At 52.9% G+C, this 13225-nt stretch overlaps 1 protein-coding gene across 2 annotated transcripts in view; it reads right to left on the bottom strand.

Annotated features, from left to right (window-relative positions):
• Positions 1–11077, bottom strand: part of SLCO4A1 (solute carrier organic anion transporter family member 4A1) — a 61291-nt gene extending 50214 nt beyond the window's left edge. The window contains exon 1 of one of the 2 annotated variants that reach the window (XM_077335796.1): positions 11013–11077. The gene's annotated coding sequence lies outside the window, so the exon portion shown is untranslated. Of the gene's footprint in view, positions 1–10395; positions 10500–11012 lie in introns of those variants that run through there. The other variant, XM_077335798.1, reaches the window with a different exon arrangement.
• Positions 11078–13225: the final 2148 nt, after the last annotated feature.

Below are 13225 nucleotides of genomic sequence, written 5' to 3'. Positions count from 1 at the left end.
GTGGCCTGGGAGCCAAGCGGGTGGCAGCTCAGGAAAGTTTGGGAACTGCTGGGGTCAAACCTCTGACCTTGCAGCCGGCATTCATACGCCCGGCCGAGTGGAGAGATCATGGGACTCCGGCCGAGAACGGGTAGTGATTTCTCCAAAGCCTCGGGCCTGTTTCCATTGCAAGCCAGCCCCGATGACGCTTTTTATTCATGACCTCAATTCAGAATCACATTAGGCCGCTACTCTCCGAGGAGGAAGCTTTTGGACTGCAGAGGGGCAACGTGGCACGGAGGCTAGAGCGCCAGGCAAAGACCTGGGAGAGCCAGGCGCAAATAGAAGAAGAAGAAGAAGAAGAAGAAGAAGAAGAAGAAGAAGAAGAAGAAGAAGAAGAAGAAGAAGAAGAAGAAGAAGAAGAAGAAGAAGAAGAAGAAGAAGAAGAGTTGGTTCTTTTATGCCGCTTTTCCCTACCTAAAGGAGGCTCAAAGCGGCTTACAGTCGCCTTCCCATTCCTCTCCCCACAACAGACACCCTGTGAGGTGGGTGAGGCTGAGAGAGCCCTGAGATTACTGAAGAAGAAGAAGAGTTGGTTCTTTTATGCCGCTTTTCCCTACCCGAAGGAGGCTCAAAGTGGCTTACAGTCGCCTTCCCATTCCTCTCCCCACAATATTTATTTAATTCATTTATACTCCTCCTTCCTCCCCAGTGGGGATCCAAGGTGACTTACGTCAGTCTCCTTTCCTCAACTTTTATCCTCACATCAACCCTTTGAGGTAGGTTAGATTGGGAGGGCGTGATTGGCCTAAGGTCACCCAGCCACCTTCTGTGACAAGAGTGGGGATTCGAATCTGGGTCTTCTGCCATGAAGCTCCAATGTCAGTCTTGACATTTAGTCCCAGCCTAGCATGCCTTGCAGGAAGGTTGCCAGGGCAAAACAGAGGATGGGGACAAATGTAGCCTCCATTTTGCGATTCTCAGAGAAAGAATAAATCAGAATCACACACAGAGCTGGAAGGGATCAGCCCAGCCTGCCACCTTCTTGGGGACTTAAAAATCACACACTCCCAACAGGTGTTCAACCAGTCTCCTCCTCAAAACATCCAGCGAAGTAGACCCCACCACCCTGCGAGGCAGCCTATTCCATCTATGAACTGCTCTCACCATCTGCAAAGGCTTCCTAATATTTCAGGGGAACCTCCTTTCCCATCGTTGGAACCCAGGTCTCCTAGTCCTTGCCTCTAAAGCCACATGAAACAAGTTGGCCCCCTCTTCAACATGCCTGCCTTTTATGTGGTTGAACACAGCGATCCTCTCGCCCCCTGGCCCTCCTCTTCTCCGAGCGACACAGGCCCAGCTCCCTCGACCTCTCCTCAGAAGGGATGGGTTCCAGCCCCTCCACCCTCCCAGTCACCCTCCTCTGGACAGAGTCCAACTTGTCAACATCCTTCTTGGACTGCAGCACCCAGAACTGGACACACTGTTCCAAATGAGGCTTAACCAATGCGGAAGAGAGTGATGTTATAAGTCCCCTTGCTCTAGATTCTATGCTCCTTGCAATGCAGCCTAAGATCGCATTCGCCTTCTTAGCTGCCGTATCACACTGTGGGCTCACATTCGACTTATTGTCCACCAGAACTCCTAAGTCCCTTTCACATGGACTACTATCAAACCAGGGATCACACAACCTTACATTCATGCATATAAATGGAATTTAAAATATGTGACAAACTGATAGTTTGATGCCAGTCTGTATGAGAGAGAGATTTTCAGCAAATCTGAGAGCCTCTGGAATCTCCAGTACTTAAACCTCCAAGCTGTAGCTACAAATGCACCTTCTCCTTTATTGCAGCTGATGATACAGTTGTGCCCTAGATCCTGGCCCAGATTAGAGGGTCAGTGTGAGGCATAGGGTGATTAATAGGAGCATTTGAGGAACAGAGAATGGGGGAAGTGATTGCACGCATCACAACATCAGAAATGCTGTAGGGATTTCCCCAGTCTCTATGGTAAAAGCCATAGAGATCAGGGAAATTCCTAGAGTGTCATGGATACTGTGACATCACTCCTAGCTGCTTGCACAGAAGTTACATCATGACACTTGTGATAAAACCAGCCTGCTTTTGCTCAGTTCTGTCCTTGCTTGTCCCCTGTTCTGGTTAGTTGCCAACTCCAGACAGGTGGCAAAATGAAATCTCTGGGTGATTGCCACCACCACCTGGCTAAAGTACAAGGTCGCATCTGGAAGAGCCAGGACCCTTAGCATCCCCTTTCACACCTGAAGTCTTGCCTCTGTGGTCTCCCACAGCCCTGGCTCCTGAGCATTGGGGGGGTTGAGATACTGCAAGGGTCCACCCCTCTGGGTCTTCCCTTTATACTTCCATTAGTGTTTCTGAGGTGGGGGAGCGCTATGTGGATCAGGTAACCATGGCCCACTTCCAATATCTGAAAGATTTATTCAAAGAACAAGGCTTAAAAAGCAGATCTTCAGCACAGAGTTACACAAAAGAGGACAAAAGAAACTGGATGAAACGCAGTCCTCCTGTCCCTCTGCTAAACATACCCTATCTGGGGGGTAGTCAAACTGCGGCCCTCCAGATGTCCATGGACTACAATTCCCAGGAGCCCCTGCCAGCATTTGCTGGCAGGGGCTCCTGGGAATTGTAGTCCATGGACATCTGGAGGGCCACAGTTTGACTACCCCTGTCCTATCTGATGTTAAATACAGGGCAGGCACCTTGGCTTAAAGAGGTCCCAACATCTCATTGCCTTGCTCACATGTCCAAGATGGCCCACCCCTTCTTCCAAGATCAGACTCCTTCCCTGATGACCAGCAGGCGAACGACCAAGAACCACAAGCCCCCTGAAAAGACCGCTCTGGTCACAATCCTATATACTTTTCCAGTGCCCTCCCACAGGAAGCCCCTCCCCTGAGAGTTCTGGGAAGAAGAAGCCCCCCCCTCCCTCCCCCTATTCCAGGTTCCTGCTTCCTGGACATTTCAATTAACAGGAGAAAGGGAAGTTGAGCAGGGGCTTAGCAGCCCTTCCCCCTCTCTCCCCAGCCCAGAGATAAAAACTGTCCTTTTAAGTAGCAATGGGGCATTTCGTCACAGCACTGCACCCCATCATCCCCCCAAAAGCCATTTTTTGCTCCTGCTCCTCCACTGAGTGAAAGCAGGAGGCGGAGGAGGAAATGAGATGAAATTTTGGAAACCGCCTGGTCTGATCTGTATTCCCATTCCTGTTTTGTTTCTCTTTTGTGAGTACAAACACCCGCGCATATATTTTCACACCCAGTTTGGGCTGACTTTCCCTTGTTAAAACCAACACATATCTCAGCGTCGGTGTTGTCTCTGTTGCAAAAAGGTGAAGTAGGAATAGTGTGAGTCTGTAAAGGTGCTAAAGGAATCTCTAGTGACAGTCCTGGGGGGTTGGGGGGTGGCACGGCACAGTGGAGGAGTCTCTGCTTGGCATGCAGAAAGTCCTGGGTTCAATCCAGTGAAAAAGGGCCAGGCAGTACGAATCAGGGGTAGTCAACCTGTGGTCCTCCAGATGTTCATGGACTACAATTCCCATGAGCCCCTGCCAGCCAATGCTGGCAGGGGCTCATGGGAATTGTAGTCCATGAACATCTGGAGGACCACAGGTTGAGTATCCCTGCAGTACGTGATATGAAGGACGTCTGCCTGAGACCATGGAGAGCTGCCAGCAGCTTGAGCTGTCAATCTGATGAACCAGAAGCCAACGTGGCGTGGTGGCTAAGAGCAATGGATTCTGATCAGGAGAACCAGATTTGATTCCCCACTCCTCCACATGCAGCCAGCTGGGTGACCCTGGGCTAGTCGCAGTTCTCTTAGAGTTATTCTCACAGAGCAGTTCTCTTAGAGCTCTCAGAGCGCCTCCTACCTCACAGAGTATCTCTTATGGGGAGAGGAAAGAAACACCACTTTGGGACTCCTGGGTAGTGAAAAGTGGGGTACAAAAAAAAAAACAGTTCTTCTTCTTGGTAATGATTCAATATCAGACATTTTTGTGTGTTCCCTAAAAATTCGGCCTAAAAAGTGCCAAAGAAGGATTTAGAAAGCTCCATTGCCTACCTCTCATCACTCAAGAGAAGAAGAAGAGTTGGTTCTTATGGTCCACCCTCCTGCACTATGCAGGACACTCACATCCCTCTCGCTCATCCACTGTCACCTGCCACCCCCTTGAACCTTCACAGAATCAGCCTCTCCCTCAGATGGCTCTCCAGCCTCTGTTTAAAAATCTCCAAAGATGGAGAACCCACCACCTCCCGAGGAAGCCTGTTCCACTGAGAAACCTCTCTGACTGTCTCTGTCATAGAGGAAGGGACTTCAAGAGCTTTGTTAGTATAGAAGAAGAAGAGTTGGTTCTTATATGCCACTTTTCCCTACCCGAAGGAGGCTCAAAGTGGCTTACAGTCGCCTTCCCATTCCTCTCCCCACAACAGACACCCTATGGAGTGGGTGAGGCTGAGAGAGCCCTGATATTCCTGCTCGGTCAGAACAGTTTTATCAGTGCTGTGACAAGCCCAAGGTCACCCAGCTGGCTGCATGTGGGGAAGTGCAGAATCGAACCTGGCATGCCAGATTAGAAGTCCCCACTCCTAACCACTACACTAAACTGGCTACATAGACTGCTTATCCCCTTTGTTTCCAGCTGTATGCAGATTTTTTTTGTTTACGTTCTTCATTTTAGTAGGAAGGCCAGCTAGATGAAACCCTGGTTGAGAAAAGTCTGACATAGTGGGTGAGAAGAAGAAGAAGAAGAGTTGGTTCTTATATGTCGCTTTTCCCTACCCAAAGGAGTCTCAAAGTGGCTTTCCCTTTCCTCCCCCCACAACAGACACCCTGTGGGGTGGGTGAGGCTGAGAGAGCCCTGATATCGCTGCTCGATCAGAACAGTTTTATCATGGGGACAAGAGATTCTCTGTCAAGCGCTGGGTTCCTAATGCTAAGGGGGACGGGGACCATGTGCAGAAGAGAATTGCTGGGCAGGCAGGGGGCCTTTCACCGACCAATTCTCCCCCACAATGGCCCTCTTATCATCATAATTCACTTCCCCCTCCCCAGTCAGGCCCCGAGACTGGAAAAAAGCCTGACCTGAAAGCTGGGCTGACCGATGGATGACCTCCTTCCACACTCACCAGGATAATCCACTTTCGATCCACTTTGGCAATCTTTGCCCAGCAGATTTGCCTTCAGGAAACAGGAAAATCCACATGCAAACGATGCATAATTGAACATGGGGGCAAGCAGCTTGGCAAGGGAGAGCAGGCAGACAGGGGCCAAAATATGAACCCGCCGATTCACTCTACAGATATTCTCACTTCCCTCTCCCCATTTTCTCAACGAGTGCAGATTTAGTTGGCCGTTGTAGGAGACTTCAAGCCTTGAAGAACTGGAGAAGAAAATGGTGGGCTGACATAGGGAGGAATTCATTTATATCCCCACCTTTCTCCCCCAAAAGGACCCAAAATAGCTTGCAACATTCTCCTCCATTTTGTCTGCACAACGACCTTGTGAGGTAGATAAGGCACAGGGTGTGTGGCTGGCCCAAGGTCACTCAGTGAGCATCCATGACAGAGTGGAGATTTGACTTAACTTGGACTTAAAACCTCCATTTTCAATGGCTCTGCTGGCCTCTGAATCTCAGAGCCAGAAGGCAATATTGGGGAAGGCCTTGGCCTCTATGCCATTTTGTTGGACCTCCTGGGGAACTGGTTGGCCACTGTGTGAGACAGGAGGCTCGACTGGATGGACCCCTGGTCTGATCCAGCAGGGCTCTCCTGATGTTCTTAGGAAGGCCTCAGCCTCTATGCCCTCTTGCTGGCCCTCCAGAGGAACTGGCTGGCCACTGAGTGAGACAGGATGCTGGACTAGATGGACCTCTGGTCTGATCCAACAGGGCTCTTCTAATGTTCTTATGAAGGCCTTGGCCTCTATGCCGTTTTGTTGGCCCTCCAGAGGAACTGGCTGGCTACTGTGTGAGACAGGAGGCCGGACTAGATGGACTACTGGTTTGATCCAGCAGAACTCTATGGGGAAAAAATTGTCTGAAATGAAATCTCTCACTGACTCACTTATTAAACAAGAGCCCAGAATCCTTACTCAGAACTGAAATGCTGAAAGGCTTGGATTAATTAGGGGAGGGGGAGTCCCAGGCTACTAAAGAGAGAGAGACAGACAGAGAGAGACAGAGAGAGACAGACAGACAGAGAGAGGAATGTCCTTAACTGTGTTATGCACAGCCTGGCACAGTTCCCAATTAAAGATTGTGCGAACACGGGCAGGGTGCTCCAGAGAACACTTTCTGCACATCCACGGCAGCATCCATTAACCTCCTGACCATCACATCCTGAGTGCAATTAATGCTCTGCCTGTTCCACTCACTGCTGTCGGGGCCTGCCTCGAACGTGATCCTGCCCACACTGGAATTACTCATTTCCTCATCTGCCAACGCTGGAGCGAAGTCCCCTGCTGAAGTCAACCTGAACCGAAAGGAGGGCTTGAATGAGTCATCTCAGACGCCCACCTGCCTTGAAGTAATTGGTAGTAATATAAGAAAGGTCGTGAACTGGGGAGAGAGACCCCATAAGGGCTGGGCAACGAAGTGTGATTAGACTTTTCCTACTTAGCTGGTGGCCCCCAGATTAACCCCACTCAGGGCTGAATGTGCCCTCAGAGTCTTTGCTTCACTGGGCCGGGCTAGGGAGGTATAGCTGTTGACAGGGGTGGTCTTAGGATTTCTGGGTCCTGGGGCTCCAGAATCACTGACCCCCTGCACAACACCCCCCCCCACACACACACACCAGGGCCCTCACTCTGTGCATAAGAATATGGATCAGCCCAGTGGTCCATCTAGTGTAGCCTCTGATCTCACTCAGAGCCCACCCAGTTCCTCTGGAGGGCCAACAACAGGACAGAGAAGCTGAGGCCTTCAAAAGAACATAACAAGAGCCCTGCTGGATCAGACCAGGGGTCCATCTAGTCCAGCATCCTGTCTCCCACAGTGGCCCGTTCATCTGGAGGGCCAACAACAGGGCAGAGAGGCTGAGGCCTTCACAAGAACATAAGAAGACCGCTCCCCCTCACAGGCAGTCTTCAAGCTGGACAGATCCTTCTCCTGGATGCTTGAGGCTGATCTCCATTCAGCAGGGGGTGGGACTAGATGGCCTGTGTGGCCCCTTCCCACTCTAGGATTCTATGGATCAGAACAATGGTCCAGTTGGATCAGAACAATGGTCCATCTAGTCCTGCATTCTGTCTCATTCAATAGCCCATCAGTGTCTCTGAAGGTCCAACAGAGAGGATGGGGCTTGCTTAAGAACATCAGAAGAGCCCTGATAGAGCAGGTCTGTGGTCTCATTCAACATTCTGACTTACATAGCAGCCAACCAGTTACTACAGGATGTCCAACAACAGGGCAGAGAGGCTGAGGCCTTCGCAAGAACATCAGAAGAGCCCTGTGGGATCAAACTAATGGTCCATCTAGTCCAGCATTCTGCCTCTCACAATAGCAAACCAGTTCCTCTGGAGCAGGGGTAGTCAACCTGTGGTCCTCCAGATGTTCATGGACTACAATTCCGATGAGCCCCTGCCAGCATTCACTGGCAGGGGCTCATGGGAATTGTAGTCCATGAACATCTGGATGACCACAGGTTGACTACCCCTGCTCCAGAGGACCAAAAACAGGGCAAAGATGCGGTCCGATGAGGCCTCCTGGCATTGGAATTCAGAGTGGGACTGCCCCTGAACATGGAGGTTCCCTTTAGCCCACATGACTCGCAGTCCCTGGTAGACCTCTCCTCCATGAATCTGCCTAGTCCTCTTTCATGCTGTCTGTAGCATCTTCTGACAGCCAACCCCACATTTTAATCCCTTGGTGAGTAAAGAGACCTTTTTCTTGCTGTCCATCCTGAATCTACTATCCATCAAGTTAATTGGATGCTATCAATATAGAATCATAGAATCATAGAGTTGGAAGGGGCCATACAGGCCATCTAGTCCAACCCCCTGCTCAACGTAGGATCAGCCCTAAGCATCCTAAAGCATCCAAGAAAAGTGTGTATCCAACCTTTGCTTGAAGACGGCCAGTGAGGGGGAGCGCACCACCTCCTTAGGCAGCCTATTCCACTGCTGAACTACTCTGACTGTGAAAAATATTTTCCTGATATCTAGCCTATATCGTTGTACTTGTAGTTTAAACCCATTACTGCGTGTCCTCTCCTCTGCAGCCAACGGGAACAGCATCCTGCCCTCCTCCAAGTGACAACCTTTCAAATACTTAAAGAGGGCTATCATGTCCCCTCTCAACCTCCTCTTCTCCAGGCTGAACATTCCCAAGTCCCTCAACCTATCTTCATAGGGCTATCGTCTGCCCAAGACTCAAATGGGGCAGGTTCCAGGGGGAGCAAGTGCTTTTCCTTCTTTTTTCCCCTCCTCCTTCCAGAGGGTGGCTCTCTTCCCTGTTGCCCCCCAAGTGCTGGGCCTCACAGAGCTGCCCCTGTTGCCCATTGGCAAGGAGTACGCCTGGAAGTTAGGGCACGCACATTGCCCTGGAAGCTCACTGTTTGAACCTGTTCTTCCAGGGTAACCTACCTTGCAGGGTGGTTGTGAGAATGCAATGGAGGGAGTTGTGTGCAAGATTCTAATGGGGCTGCAAAGATACAATGTCAAATCTTCATCATCATTGGGGAGAAATGCTTTGAGGTAACTGATTGCCTTTCCCCCCATTCTCTTCATGGCAACATCCCTCCCTCCTTGCGATTGAGATACAAGGACTCAGGGCTGCCCATGACAAATTGCACACAAGAAAGGGAGGCCTTATTCAGCACATGTGAAACGGTAAACGCCACTTGCAAACGATCACGGAAGTGTATTGAGTGCACCGTGGGAAAGCACATGAATCCAAATGTGTCTGAAAGGGCATCCACGTCTGGTGCGGTTGTTTCCTTGGGGGGTCCTCCTAGGCAGGTGGACTCAGAGGCGGGTCCCTCCCCTGCCTTGGGGCTTCCTCCCCAGTCCCTCGCCCACACCTGGCCCTTTGCAGCTCCCCAGGAAACTCCTGACGCTCCCTCGGTGCCTGAGGGCGGGGGATCGCCCCTGCCAGACGGCCCTTTCTTCCCAACAGCAGGCCGCCCACCATAAAAGAGGTTTCCACTCTGAATGCCGCCGAGCTGGGGGAAGAGAGCCGACTGCAGGTGCCTGACCGAAAATGACTCCCAAGCAAGCAAACAAGCACGCAGAAGGGCGAGGGCCGCGCACCGGATTGTGAAGCACTTAAGCCCTCGCTCTAGCCCCTCCGATTCGAGAATCGCCACGCTCGCGTCCCCGTTCCCAGGCCGAGGAAAGCGCCTTTTCTGCTTCGGAAACGCGCCCGGCGAGTCGTGCCGGCTTCCCACGCGGACTCAACCGCAGCCGCAGTGGATGCGGAGCGTCAGGGTGGCGGATCCGCCCTGGAGCCCAAAGCAGCGTTCGGAGGACGGTGGCGCCTTCCCCAGCCCGGCCCTGGGTCGGATATAGGGCTGCCAACCTCCAGGTGGGGCCTGGAGATGTCCTGGGATCCCCGCTTCTCTCCAGGCGACAGAGATCAGGCGTCCCCCTCCTCCCTGGAGAAAATGGAAGCTTCGGAGGGCGGCCTCTTTGGCGTGGCCTCGCTCCATCCCCAGATCTCCAGGAGATCTCCAGCCTGGATCCGAAAACCGCTCCCTCCCTCCCCCGCCAGTGGCCAGGCCGTTATGTGGCCGAGCCTAGCTGGAAATCGGCTTCGTCCGCACGATCGCGACCTTTGTCAATTTCCGTGTCAATTTCAGCATTCGCTCTCCCGGCATTTCACGAGCTCTCCCTTTGATTTTGACAGGCCCGCCTTGCAACGCGTGGTCCGGCGCCCACCGAAGAAATACACGAGCCTCTTTTTATAATAAACACCCCCCCCCCCGCCCGGACAGACAAGGGTGGAGTCTGCGGACGGATTCTCAGGAGTTTCAAACACCCCCTCCCAATCCTTATTTCTCTTTTGTCGCCTGAGCCTTGGAACGACTGAAGGAATGCGCGATTTTTTTAAAAAAGGGGGGTCATTTCTGGGGGACCCAGCAGCACGCGTCTCTCGGAACCGGGCCGCCCCTCTCTGAGCATGGGCAGAAGGAAGGCCTAGGGGCGACTCTCTCTCTCTCTCTCTCTGGGTTTCCAGCCCCCCCCCCCCAGCCCTAGAGTTCCAAGCAAAAAAAACCTCAGATCTCTGACTCGAGAAAAAGCCACCCCATCAGTCGATCGAGCCCTCCGGCTCCCGGTTTGGTGCACCAAAGCAAGAAAGACCGGCCTGGGGTCTTGCCGATAAGCGGAAACTCGCCCGGCTTCCTCCTGCGTCCCGTTTCGACCACATTTCCAACCGTACCGGCTCCTTGTCTTCGGTGCTGAATCATTTCCAGCCGCCTTGAGGGTTTTGTGTGTGTGTGTGTGTGGGGGGGGGTTTCATGCACAGCCGTGCGGCTTGTAGAGCCCCCGCTGTGTCCTCTCTAGAACTCGGTGCCTTCCCAGACAGCGCCGCTTCCCACCACGGTGCAGTCATTGCATGCTCAAAAGAAGGCGGCGGGGATGCCCCGGCTCTCCAGGGCCACCTTCCCCACGCGCCTGTCCCCCGTGCAAAAGACAGACACCGTGGATTGCTCAGCTCTGTCGCTCCGCCTCGCCCTGGCCGAGAGAATCCCCCTCTCCCTCGGACACCTGCCTGTGTCTCGCCTCTCTCGGATCCCCTCCAGCGCGCACCTTTCCCCGGGTCCCGAAATGCAGGTGCCTCTGAAGAGGGCAGAGGGAGAGCCCCAGCTGCGATCCTTCCCATTTAAGCAGGCCAGGTGGATGCCCACGCGGCTACATTTTCACCCACCCCACCCCAATAGCCCCTTAAATATGGAAGCGCCGCGACTGTGGCCCCCTGCAAGAGACAAAAGACTCTCGCAACACGTGTCTCTCCCCCAAAATTTCGGATTGCACCCCTCCCCGACCGGCAGGTACCTGTTTTTTGGGGAGGGACTTCTAGAGATGCCGCTTCTTGCTTCTTCAATCAGTTTTCCCCCCCTTCTCTCTCTTCTTCTCCTCCTCCGCCCCTCCCTCTCATTCAGCTCCTCTGTGGTCCCACCCACCTGGCGTGAGTGATCTCTCATTAAGCCAACCCAGGCGCCTCTAAGGTGGTGGCCTTATCGCGGACGAGCCAATCGGCGGAGGACCGGCGCACACCTTGCGACCGCCGGTGACAGACAGCCTGAGTGACAAGTAGAGCCGGCTGGAGGGGGGAGGCCGCGGAGGGAGCCGGAAAACGGTGGGGGGGGGGGGGGAGAGGAGGGCAGAGTAGCCGGGAGAGAGAAAAGGGTTAAGGAGGAGAGCCACAGAGGGAGGAGGGGAGGTGGAGGGGCTGAGAAGGACAAGGGGGAGAGGATGGAAGGGAATGAAAGGAGAGAAAAGGCAGGTGGGGAGGGGGAGGGGGAGGGGGAGGGGGAGGGGGAGGGGGAGGGGAGGAATAGAGCGGGTGCTTTGTCAACCTGTGGTCCTCCAGATGTTCATGGACTACAATTCCCATGAGCCCCTGCCAGCAAATGCTGGCAGGGGCTCATGGGAATTGTAGTCCATGAACATCTGGAGGACCACAGGTTGACTACCCCTGCTTTGGAGTATCCGGGACAAGGCATTGTTTTCAATGGCCATGGTCAGCAGGGCAGCATGACTTGGGCTGGATGCAAATTGGCTTCAGGTTGCAGCCGACTTAAGATGTCCCCTTAGGCAAGAGACAAACCAAAGGTGGTTGGCGAACCCAAGTTTGTCAGCTGTTGCCTGCCTCTGCCAAGAAACGGGACTTCCAGTCTTGCATACAAGTACTAAGTCAGGCTGACCCTGCTTCAGCTTCCAAGATCTAGCAGGGGTAGTCAAACTGCGGCTCTCCAGATGTCCATGGACTACAATCCCCATGAGTGTTTGCTGACAGGGGCTCATGGGAACTGTAGTCCATGGACATCTGGAGGGCCGCAGTTTGACTACCCCTGATCCAATGAGATCTGGCCTGCTTGGGCCATCCAGGTCAGGATAAAAGAGAAACAGAGGTGGTTGGCCATTGGCTGCCTCTGTGTAGGGACCGGGACTTCCTGTGAGGTCTCTCATGGAAGTGCTAACAGGTCTGACCGTATAGGGCTAACCGGAGCTATCCAGAGCAGGGAAGCCTTTCATGGGAGTGGAGCCATCCAGTCACAGCTGACTGTAAGGGTTTCAAGGTCAGAGACAGAGTTGGTTGGCCTCTGAGCAGAGACTTCTTCAATGGTCTTCCATCCAAGTACTAACCAGAGATGACCCTGCTGGTCTACCCTGAGCTATCCAGAGACCCAGGAAGCCTCTAACGGGGATGGAAAGTTCTACCAAGTCTAGCTGATTGGTGGTGACCCCATAAGGTTTCCAAGGCCAGAGATGAACAGAGGTGGTTGGCCACTGTAGGCCTCTGCCTAGAGACCCAGGATTTCCTTGGTGGTTTCCCATTCAAGGACGGATCAGGGCCAAAACTGCTTGGCTTCCAAGATCTGACATGGCTGGGCGAGGTTGGCCCATCCAGGGAGGGCCTTATCTTGGTGGGGAAAGAACTAAGGAATGGGAGAGCTGCTCGGATCCAGAGAAAAGGCCGGGAAGCATCCCCTGGTGTTGAGGAAGAGCCTGCATGGCAGAGTGGTTCAAAGTGCTGGTGGGCTAGTAATGGGAGATGTGGGTTCAAATCCCCACTCATGCCAGGAGAGCTCACTAGGAGACCCTGGGCCAGGCACTCTTCCTGAGCTAAGCCTACCTTGAGTCGCAAGACTGTTGTGAGGTTAAATTAAGGCGAGGAGAAGGATGGAAGCTACTTTAAGTTCCAACTAGGGAGAAAAGCAGGCTTGAAATGAATTGAATTTGTTTAAATAAATATATATTAAAAGACTAGCTGTCTTCTGTAGACTGGCTGTCCGCTGATTCTAAAGATCATGACAACATTGCAAGAGCCCTGTTGGATCAGACTAGGGGTTCATCTAGTCCAGGATCCTCTCTCACACAGTGGCCAACCAGTTCTTCTTTGCTTGGAGCTGGAAACAGCAGGCGCCATTTTGGAAACCCCCATGTCGACATACCATCAAGGGTCTTTCGTGGTTCCCTATGGTACCACAGTACTGTGGTTGGGAAACCCTGCTTTAAGGTGTCTTGGGACGTTAGCTCCTTAC

Source organism: Paroedura picta, chromosome 4 (genome assembly GCF_049243985.1).
Source record: "Paroedura picta isolate Pp20150507F chromosome 4, Ppicta_v3.0, whole genome shotgun sequence".
Lineage (NCBI taxonomy): Eukaryota > Metazoa > Chordata > Lepidosauria > Squamata > Gekkonidae > Paroedura > Paroedura picta.
This window is presented reverse-complemented; position numbering and strand designations above follow the sequence as displayed.